The sequence below is a fragment of the Daphnia magna genome, linkage group LG4, assembly GCF_020631705.1.
Source record: "Daphnia magna isolate NIES linkage group LG4, ASM2063170v1.1, whole genome shotgun sequence".
Lineage (NCBI taxonomy): Eukaryota > Metazoa > Arthropoda > Branchiopoda > Diplostraca > Daphniidae > Daphnia > Daphnia magna.
The window spans coordinates 10,178,527-10,190,206 of NC_059185.1; the positions used below are offsets into that span (position 1 = coordinate 10,178,527).

The following is an 11,680-nucleotide window of genomic DNA, read 5'->3' on the forward strand; positions in this document are numbered from 1 at the left end:
CTCGTGTGCGGCCGTGCACAAAAGTCTCGTGACCCTGTTACTTATGTTGTTTGAAATTTTTTGAATTTTAAATGCTATTCAGAAAGATTGAGGAGTGAGGGCAGGAATTAAACAGAAACTCGTCAAAGGATGGCGAGTCGTTTGTGCCGACAGGTCCTCGTAACCGTGTCATCCCATCAAGATAAGGTGGCGTAAATTCTTATGAGTGCCCACTTTCTCGCTGGCTGTGGCGCAGGAAGAGCCGCCATCGGCCCGTCTCCTATCAGCCGGACCGCCTTCAACGTGTCATCACCAAACGAAAAAGAAGTGACGATCACTCGGCGAGAAATCCGACGAATTCGGCACCGTATTTCAACATCAAAAATTACTTTGAAGAAAAAGAAAGAAAATGGTGGAATAAATCAAACAAAAGCTTGCCAGTGTATTAGGCAAATGATAATTCAAAGAAAAAAACAAAAATAACCAGTTCTTTTTATGTTTGAAAATTGGCTTTTTTTTAAAGCCAAATCGTTCAGAGCTTGAGCTTTATTTTGGCTGACTTTCTACGCGTTTTGTCTTTCTTATTATTCAACTGGCCGTTTGTGAAGGAAGAGGTGGGGGGACACAGTCAATAGGGAGATGTTCTCGTTTGGCTTTCGGTGCAAGTGAAAGTGGACGCGGCTGGGTTGTCGCAATCCCGCCCGCCTCAGCAAGTCGCCACGTTTGTTACATTGTACGTCACGTTCATTTTCCCTCCCTATTTGCCCAACATCTCTTTCCGCACGGCGCACGCATTTCCCTCATCTCTCTTCCGAAAACGCAGATAAAAAAAAAAAATAAGGTATATACATATGCCATATAGATTGCTGCAATATCCTAGACTCATTTGGCGTAAAAGCGGACCTACATTTTCTCTATGCGTTCCTTGAAAAAGAGAAAAAAAAATTAAAACGTTTGAATTTCCATAGCGGATGTTTGGCCTTGCGAAATGGGGAAGACGCAGATGTGAGAAGAGAAAAGATGCAAGAAAACGCAGAGCTATGTCAAAAGTTAGGACATTCAAATAAAGACGCATAGGTATCCCGTCCGAAAATGGGCAGATATGGGGGGGAAAGTTGAATGCCTCAGGAGAGGAAGCTGAGAGTGACGCAACCTATTGACACATACAACAACAACAAATCCGGGGGTTTTAATCGTTGGTTTTTTTTTTTTTTTTTTTCCTCTTTTACTTCTAGGTTTTCCCATTTTAAAAAAAAATTAGCTCTCTTCTTTCTACCAATAAGGAGGAAACAATGATGTCTATCATTTCTTATTGGATGCGGTACAGTTAAACGGCGCTGGCGCGACCCTGCAAAAGAAGTCGGTCAAAGTCAGCGTTAGCCTCTCGGTCAAAGGTTTCTCATTGGGAAATCAAGGTAAGCGACCAAAATTGGCAGTCCGTTTGTTTGTTCGTTGTGTGTGTGTGTGTGTGTAAAGTGTACACGCGGGCTCCTTTCTCTTTTTATTTTGCGCTTAACGCAGGTGGCCTGAAAGCGGCTGCGTTGCTGGGGCTCTTCAGGACGCGGCTATTCAGGTTGGGATCCGCAATCTCCGGGTATGTGCCGACCCGAGTGCCAGTTCACCTCTCGTATTTATTATTAGCAAAGCGCTAAAAAAACCTTCTATAGCCGCTAGAAAAATTGTAAGAGAGAGAAAGCGATGGTCACATATAGTTCTCATGTCTGCGCCATAGAGCCAAAGTTTGATCGTATCATCCGTGATGAACGAGAGACGAATGAGAAGGGGAAAAACAAAAACAGCCGTCTCACTGGGTTTTATCGCTTTTGATGTCTTTCTTTCCTTTGCCACTTTGATTTTCTAAATAGCAGGAACGTGTTTGGGATTAATTGAATTTATTCGAATTTTTTTTTTGGTTTTCGTTGTTGACCGTCTCGGGCGTTGACAAACTGCATACAGTTGGCAACTTTCACTTGCTGAACTTCGCTTCGGAATGAAGAAAGAGAGAACAGACACACACACGCATCAGCCTGGCTTACTGTCTGCCCAACTGTCGTCGACAGTTAAAAATGAAAATTGTTGTATATTACACGTGTGTGACACGGCTAGACCCTGACCAGTTCTAATTCCCATACACTTTTCTCAAAAGATGTAGAGTGAAAGAACCAATATAATTGAAGAAAACGAGTAGGGTCATAATGGCACAGAGCTATTTCGGTTCTATTTCTTTATTGTCTATAGTAAATACTATGTCCAAGAAAAACAAAACAACAGCTATATACAGGTATTTAACAGTTCGCTAACCGGACCCTAGTATATACATACAGCAGGGCTATATTACATCGTATAGAAAGTAAAAGGGAATTTTTATTTCTCACAGAAAGAGGGGGAGGGAATGGGTTCCACGCACAGGTGCGCCGGAGGAGGTGTGTGTGTCTACACGAGCTCGCACAGGTCTTTGAGTGTGTAGAGAGACAGAGAGAGAGAGGAACAAGAAGAGAGAGTGGGTGAGAGAGAGAGAGACAACTTTCTCGATGGCTATACAGTCAAGGTTACGTAAACCTACATTTCGTGGGAGAATGTGGAGAATTTCGAAGCTCGGGCGCGCTATCGTTTTTAATTTTCGGACGATTCGTGAGTTTAACAGACAGCGGGAAAACTCCCCAGTTCTGTTCGTCTCCTTTCATTTTTTTTTTATTGTTTAATTATTAACCAATAGCACATTGAGAACTGGAGGAATACACGGGCGGAATGAAATGGATTATTTTAAAAGGTGTGAAGACGGCGGGTTATAAGCTCGACTCATTTCTCATCATATCATTGGCCCTTAAAGTCTATCACTCGCCTGGCATTAAGAAAAAGTAAAACAAACGCCAAAAAAGATGCAGGGTATATTTTTAAACTCGAAAAATGTTCGGTAGATAACTAAAGCGCCGTGCGAACGATGCAAGTTAACCTTGGCCTATAGCCGGAAGCTAGCAGATCCGCCGCGTTTCATCCATGCATTCCCCACCTTTACCATGAGCTTCTATACATTTTGTCTTTTTTTTTTATTTATTTTTTATTTATCCACCTGCTTCTTTTTGGTTCGTCCCTCTTTTCTTGGTGTTTCAACTCGTCTTCCTCTGTACTTATCTGTTATTATTATTTCAGTGGAGAAAAATGAACAGGGGGGGGGGATAGAAAGAAATGTGAGGTCTTTACTCTTTTTACACTCCGATGTGAATGGCCAGTGCGTTTTCCTTACTCCAAGCCACTTGTCGTGCGACAGGATCAATTTTTTCAGTTATTCTGAAATAATAGTTTTAAAAAGCCACTGATGCGTATGGAATAATAATTTTTTTCCACTCCGGATGTGACGCAATCCATCGGGCCAGCACATCGTCAAAGCATCTGTCAGATCGTAAACCATTGTATTTAGATGTTATAAGACATTTTGGCAGAAATCGTTTCGGTTACATGTAGCATTTGGTAGAACTCCTTTCGAAATCAACTTTCAGGTGCATATGTTCTCCTTTTTGCAGAGAGGAGACTTAAGTGGATCAGATGGCTGGGCCTCCATATTGCACCATGTCGCAGTTAAAATAAACGAAAGTCATAGTACTTGAAAAAAAAAAAAAGCTTGGCAATTGCATATTCCGCAAAAACATATCCTTGCGTTGAACAGTTTCACAACAACTTCCCTTTTCCCTCCTTAAAGATTATACCTTTAACTGCGCCTATACTGTATGTTAACTGCTCCGGCCATTTTCTCTTGTTCCTATTACGAACCAATGAGTTTTATGGATCTTTTTTTAAAAAATAACAACACAAGTTATTCGAAACAAAAGAAATGATTTAGGTCGCTCTCTATGTCCTATACCTGTTTTAAATTTTCGTACATGTTCAACATCGTTTTTGACATGTGTGCACTATTGCCTCCAGTCGTATTTCGAACTATGATTATCATATTGATTGACATCTTTAAAACTTTTAGTTTTCTCTCTTTTTTTTCTAGTCGTAGAGATCGCGTTAACTGGAAGACCTTGGTACAAACAAAACGTTTGCCGAATTCACACACACACACACACATACGTAGTTAGTGAAGTTAAACATGCAGAACATGCACGTGCCACAGGTTCACATTCCAATTAAGGTGTGGCGTAGTTTGCTCTATTTTTGATATTCTCACTTTGAGTGAACGCATTTCAGCGAACGCTGTTGCTCCACTGTCGCCTACCTCTTAATTTCGATCCATCTTAGTCGTGTGTATTTAGAGTTTTCTTTTCTTATAACCCTGAGATCGACCTGAAACGGAAACAGGGCAATTCAATTCGAAGCTGCCAAATGATTAACCAAATTTCGATTCTATTAGTCTGTTCACCAATTTCAGGTGTATGCCTAGTGCCAACAATCAATTTCAGGTTAACAGAAATTGTCCATTAGTTGGAGCGATGTATTGGACACGTCATCGCATCATCTGTCGTCATCACTATATGTCCACAATTCTTTATTTTTTCCCCAAAGGATGAGAGAGTCTGGATTTGCCCATTCATGGCGACATGGGTCACACGTTCAATATTTGCCCAAAATATCGATAATATACTGTGTGTGTGTGCTGACGTTGGGTAATGTCCCGCCAGGTAGGGTCCCTGTTCTTGCATGCGCACGGTACCGTAACGTTTTATTTCATTGTCATTAAAACAAATTTTATATGATTTGGTTCCCGCTTCTATGGGTGAGTGGCACAGGTGCGGTATAGGTATAGATTTTTCCTTTGGCCGTGCGTGCAGCGATCATTATATAAGCCATTAACCGTTTCCTGTTGGGCGAGTCTATAGACGAAAGTATAGAATGTTGGTATAGCCCTTCAAACGTTTAAAATAAATAAATGGGAAAAATAAAAATAAAACGAATTATAATAAAAGTTGAATGTCTCAGAGCCCCTATACGTACATAATACTTCCTTCTATATAGCAGGTGTTCCCCAACTGCTACCCAATTTTCAAGCAACATGAGAAAATGTTTCACTAAAGTCTACGATCTTGATTTTTTTAAAATAAATAAATAAATGAAAAGCGAATTTTTTTTTTTCGGGCTATTCTAACAGATCTCATTTGCATATCAGGGCTAATGACGCTCTTCAGCCGAATGTTTCGCTGGAATAACCGAAGGTCAAAGAACGAGACACACCTGTACGAAAATGAAAAAACCCGACTGTTTTGTAAGCAATTGTTGCTTTATATCGTGTAGACGCTCCTTTTTATAAAGAATGTGAAAAACAAAAAAACAAAAAAAAAAACAAGATTTAAAAAATAAAAAAATAAAATTGGGCCAGTAGACTGTGACATTGACCCGGCGGGAGTATTTCCAAATCAAGGAACAGCCATCAACATCCATCTGCACAGAATGGAGCGGTTTGATACTGAAATAAAGGAGCGGCCGCTTAGTGTATAATCATCACGGTGTCCTGTCTGATTTCTTGCCCTTTCCGCTTGTTTCCTCAATTCGCCATTTTTTCTTTTGTTTTTTTTTATTTTCTTCTCTTTGGTCAGAACAATTTAATGGACCATCGAAATGTATCACCTATAGTCCTTGACAGCGGTATAGAGAGAGAGAGTCACGGCCGTCTGGCTGCTCCCGACTATGCATCGCTGCACAACAACCCACGAAATTATTATTTGTTTGTTTTTTTTCTAATGAAAGGGGAGCGATTTTTTTACTCCTTTCAATTTGAAAAAAAGAACGAAAATAAATTTGCATATTGTGGCCAAACGTAAAAAGAACATTGTGAACTAATGGAATGCGATCAAGATGTTCGAGATTCAACAGGTGACTGGAACTATAGTCAAACATTAGAAAATCGGATGGTATTTCTGGTTGTAACATCAGTATATAATATAGGCCTATTATATCAATTGACGCAGTTCAAGGTTGTCTGCTGTCGAAACACGGTGGAACGTAACACTTTCTTTGATAACGAAACATTCCGAGGTACACACACGAGCGCTGCCCAGTGTGTGCAGCTTTTTTTTTTCGAGCTTCTCCATTCAAAATCCAAAAGGGAAACAACAACAACAACAACAAGAAAGAAAGAAAAAAGAGAGAGTGTTTTTCTCTTTTCTTTCTGTTCTTCTTCTTCTTCTTCTTCTTCTTATTTCTTATACCATTTCACTCTCCCCTTCTTTTTTCTTTTTTTCAATATTGTTTCTCTCGCCCCTCCGCAGAGTCACTCTCTCTTTCGTTCTCACAAGACTTTTTCCTTTTTGCCCAGTTGGCCGCGTAACTCCGGCGTCCGCTGCCGGCCGTTCTTTGAGGGTTTTTATTTTTTATTTCATTTCATTTTTTTTTTCCTATTATTTTCTTCCCAGCTGGCGCCTTCCTTGGACAATAAAAAAGAAGAACAGAAGAACTCCTCGAAAATAAATAAATGCGGCGAAGACAAATGAAGCGCGTTGTTATATAATGAACGTGTTTCGGGGGTATCTTTTCATTCAAACACGCCAGCGCCAGAGATTACAACAACAGCAACCTCAATCATTTTCTTTTCTCTGTTTCCATGCAGAAATGGAGTAGTGGGGGAGGGGTTTGGGAGGGAGGGAGCAAACATAAAATTAAAACATGACCCATAGCTGTAAGCCGGATCGTTTTTGTTTTTGGTTTTGTATTTAGTTCGAATAAATAAGGGCAACTATTTTTCGAAAACTAGTTTTTGTTGTTGTTTGAGTTAACCCTCTTTTTTAAATTTTTGCTGGTTTACTTTTGTCGAAATCTTGGTTGTAATGTACTGGAAATGCAAGTCGAAACAATCCACTCTCACCGACTGCGAGTGTAGGTCGGAACGTGTCCAACAGGATCCTGGACAGATGAAAGTTTTTGCATCAAACGGAGACAAGGAACACATAACAGGGGAGCCAATGTCATTTGCCTTTCGTGTTCTGTTTTTTTTCTGTTTCAAAAAAAGCCATGGGTGTCACTAACCATCCGTGAACTGCTGTGTGTCTGTGCGTCATAAAAGGAAAAGCAAATAAGAGTTCTCATTTCTTGCGCTCTTAAACTGTAGATCTAGGAACATTAAAAAACAAAAAACAAACGAACCATATCCACTGGGCTTCAATCACATTTCGCACCTTCGTCATTGTTTGTCGTTGCTGGTGGCCCCCTTCTGTTTGTAGCAATTCACTTTTCTTCTGATTTCACCTGCCAAAGTCGATACGATGTCGTAAAAATCAGAGTTACAAGCCAAGCATATAGAAAACATGTGACAGTTTGCCTAAGATGCCTGTCACCTTGAACGGCAATTTTTATTGCGCTGAAACAAACCGGAGAGCAATGCAAAAAAAAATAATATATGGAGGTGGTCATAAGCCCAGAATTTATTTTCAAAGGAGGACAGCAGAGTCATTTGTCACTTGAAATTTCTTTTTTTCTTTTGTTTTTTATGGCGACAAAAGATTTTGTGGAGCTGTTTGAATTTCGCGCCGAGGAGTATATAATTGTTGCTCATCGGCATATCCTATACTTTCGGTTCATTTGCAGTTCTGCGTGAATTAAATTGCACGACAATTAAGGAAGAGGTGCGTCCCTTTGCTGTTTGGATTGGCCCATTCAACCATTAGCGCGATGCGCATTTATTTTGGGGACCGTTCAAGGTCCGCGGCACTATATACAGTCACTGTTTAGAAACCAATCACGTCATTTTCGTGAGTAAAAGTAGCAAAAGACGGAGGTAGTGGCGTCGACCTAAACAGCGATTTGTATTCGTGTATATGATGTTGCTATAGGCACCGCTTCCATATTTCCTTTTCTTTTTTTTTTCTTTTTCGGCATGGCCGACTTTCAGAAAAACATTTTACGCGTCGGTTGCGTAACCAAGATGGATCTCTCTTTACCATATTAAAGAGTCAGCCCGTGTTGTTTTGTTTTTAAGTTTGTCCGGATCTGCGATGTTTCCATCACACCGAAAATAAAACACGCAAAATGAATAACTCTGGTCATAACTTAATCAAAACACGAATATACAAGATTTTGTTGTTAATCTTCCTTCACATTTTGACGGCCCCCAGATATTTGCATTACCAACCTGGGCCATCTGATGGCCAGTTATGCGCATTATTCATCAATCCTTTTCAAATCGATCGCTTGCCATAATTGGAAGAAGACCTACATGTCAAACGAACGAATGAGGAAGATGATGGCCATATCTTTTCATTTGTCCAAATCATTCGCTTCAATGCTGATCTGTGTCATTTAGACGTTGACAGAAAAGAAACAGGTTTATAGTTTGCAAAGTGGCAGCAAAAAGAGAGACAACATATGGAGAGTATGGCGTGTCCTACCGTTTCTAAACGATCATATTAACAGCTCGGCTATATAACAACGAATGCTGCCAGCAAATAGCCCTTCGCTTTATGTAACTAACTGACATTTTTTGTTTTTCGTCCTCCAACTCGGTAATGTTCCATTTAATTTTTTGTTTTTTTTTCTGCCAACCGCCCAAGGAACGAAAGAAACAAAAAAACGAGACAATTGGTACTTGTGGCTGCGTATATACTTTGTCGGTGATGAAATTTTCTTCAAGTGATTACCGTCAGCCTGCTGTGCTGCTCATATAGTTTATATCATGTAGCGAGAAGCGATTGTTGTTTCGTTGTTGTTTATACTATTTGAAAGGGAGAACGAGTCAAATTGAACTAGTTTTTTCTTCGTTATTCGACATTTCGTATATATGCATCGCGAGCCAATTACATCGTTACGAATATGCATCACGATATATACGTCTTGGTGGGTTACGTCATCGATTTCTCTCCTCTCTGAAATGTATAGCATTTGAACGCGTGAAAGAGTCTAGCAGCATTTTCTATAAGGAGACCTTTGGGAGAAGTCGAAGTGAAGCCAACATTTTCAAAAGAAACGGCCGTCCCACATCAAGACGCTGACGATGGGATGAAGTGCGCATGTGTGGTAACTTTAAAAGGCTGTGCATATTAAGAAAATAATGAAAATAATTATAGTTGCTTGTGTTTGGCATTGGCAACAAGTTCAACTGACCGAGGCACAGTCCGTTGATGACACTTTGAATGTTAACCAGCAGAATAGGTCTGCGTTATATTTCTACTTGAAACTCATTTCTCTTTTGCGGCAAATTGAATGATGGAAATAATAAAAAGGTCTTTCCACTTGGTCTATCATTTGGCCCTCTCTTGACTGTCGTCAACGTTGGACAGAGTGCGGCGATGCGTGCGCTTCTACTTCTTCTTCAATTTCCAACGTTAATAGTCGACAAATGATAGGTGTCCTTGGTAGACGAAATTCAAGTAAGAAACAAGGTAAAAAGCAAAAAAAAAAAACACGTGAAGTATGAAGCCTTCATTTTTTTTTTTTGTCCTGATGTCAGGCGACATCGCACAGCACCTCCTCCTTAAAAAAAATTTTTTTAAAAGAATAGAGGAATGTTCCAAACCAAAAGTTCTTCTCTTACATATACACGCTGTGTTTAAAAAACTTAAATTGAATGATAATTGTAAGATGTTTCAGAGTATCGACCGCAAAAAAAAAAAATGGCTTTCGAATGCGCGCGCACACCGTTGCCAACTTTTGGAAAGTTTTTTTTTTGTTTTGAAACTAACCTTGTCGGACGTTTAGTGGCCGGCCGCTACGCGCGCGCGTGTGCGCAACCTATAATGCAACTACGACTCACAAGTTTTGATGATGATGCTGATGAATAAGACGGCCAAAGAAAAAAAGGAAAGAAAAAATGAGCCGAAAATAGTCTGAGCGTCGTTCGCCATATGTTAGTGTGAACGAGGGGTTTTTTCACGACCGGTCCACGCGCATTGGGCGTTCACGTGAGTTGCCTATCTGGTCACCTGTCGCCGCCAGCCATTTGGGCAACGATGAAAATATGAAATTCATAATACGCTCTTGACGCACAAGCTATTACAGAAGACCGCCCATGCAGGTATGTATACACTGACCAAAAATACTTAAAAAAATAATAGTAGCAAATGTTGTTGGTGTGCATGTTGTATACAGAATTTTATTTGAAGTAAAGTATGGCTTCGGCTAAATGGTTGGCCTCCGGGGCCAAACACCGATGTGCGTCTCGGTGTCTTTACGTTTAACGTGAAGGTCTCGTCCCGAACGACCATGTCGAGTACATTTTTTTTTCTTTCTTCATTTTGTGTGTGTGTGTGTGTGTTGATGTTTCTTATCAATACCCATATCGAGGAACGGATGTACGTATATACACAATCACCCTCTGTGGGGTTTCTTGATTTTGAACAACTCATCGTCCACGTCCACCCATTTTTTCCCTCTTTCTTCATAAGAAATTTGCGGACAGCTAAACGACTGCCATTAAATGAAAAGTGTAGAGGACGATGATGAAAAGCTTTCGTATACCATTTGGCAGCCGTGTAAAATTCCGTTTGTTGTGTGACATAAAAGGTCTGCCTTCATCGTGTTTGGCAATTGGCATTCGTGTACATACACACGTAAAACAAAACTCTAATTCTACTCGGGTGACATAACAATTGGGCAGACGGAGATTTTCAAGTGGGAGAATTTGTACAACTGTAGAGAGAGAAGGGGGGGGGGTAATCATCACCTTCGGGAAGGATGCGAAAGAGAGAGTCTCTTTTGAAGACATTTAGAGACATCCATCACGTCTGTTTGACTCCCCCCTTTTTGTGACATTTCTATTTGAAATGCAGGTGAAAAGAGTGTCATTTTCAACGATTCAATTATGTCTTATGTCTGTATACAGAAAAAAAAATTCTACGGTTTGATGTTTGCGTGCGTCGAATGAGAAAATTATATTCGTCGTGAGCGACACGGACCATTTCCACGACCCCTAGTCTCCTTTTTTTTGTCGGATTCCTCTCCCACGCTCGTCACGTTAGCCTCCAGCGTTCGTGATTCAAGAAACATTTTCCACACAGACACACACACACACACACAAATGAAATTGCGATGGCATATTGAACTGACTCGTTATTTTTATTCTCTTGCTATCGCATATAATGTTTCTTTCAGCAATTGTTGACGGATGGACAGAGCTCTCCATTTAGAATGTCCATCAACATCACTCACATCCCGCTAACTTTTCCTTTTCATTGAATCAAATCAATGTGCAATGGACCCAGATTTGCATAGTCCTATCTACATACAGACTCCGGACCATATATTCGCAGATTGACAGAATCGATATTTATCTTTCTCATTTGTCTGAAAATCTGATGATGTAATCGGGATGGGTGAGTTCCCTCAAAGGGAAAGATGACGCCATAAAGGGCGGACGTTATTCTGTTGACGTTTTTCGCTGCTTGTGCAGGACGTATAACGGCAGTAACGTGACGCCATTGCGGGTTGAGTTCGGTAGATGAGTTCAATTATGTTATGCCTTCGTTCCAACTGTCTGTAGACTATACGTATACACACGCATGTGAAATGAGTGCGTTATACGTATATAAACTGCATACCGTCATGTGTGTGAATTGTCCTTGGTGGTTTCCGACTCGAGGCTTTCTCACTCTCTCCAATTTATTTGTGTTGCCAAGTTTGTTTTTGTTTTTATTTTCTTTCATTTTCGCTTTGCTGTGAACAACCCGCAACTCGCGACGCACGTATCAATAACGGGCTTCGAGTATGGCACGTTTAATTCAACCGAAAAGTGGGTCACGCCTAGATATTTTTTTTTTCAAATATCGTCGTTCAAGTTCAT

The 11,680-nt window shown here is 40.4% G+C and overlaps 1 long non-coding RNA gene across 1 annotated transcript; it reads left to right on the forward strand.

The window, feature by feature from the left end:
• The first annotated feature begins 141 nt into the window (after positions 1–141).
• LOC123471420 lies at positions 142–5,738 on the forward strand. Its single transcript, XR_006645855.1, has 4 exons — positions 142–820; positions 1,215–1,573; positions 5,084–5,179; positions 5,297–5,738. It is a non-coding gene; the product is annotated as an uncharacterized LOC123471420 (long non-coding RNA).
• The last annotated feature ends 5,942 nt before the right edge of the window (positions 5,739–11,680 follow it).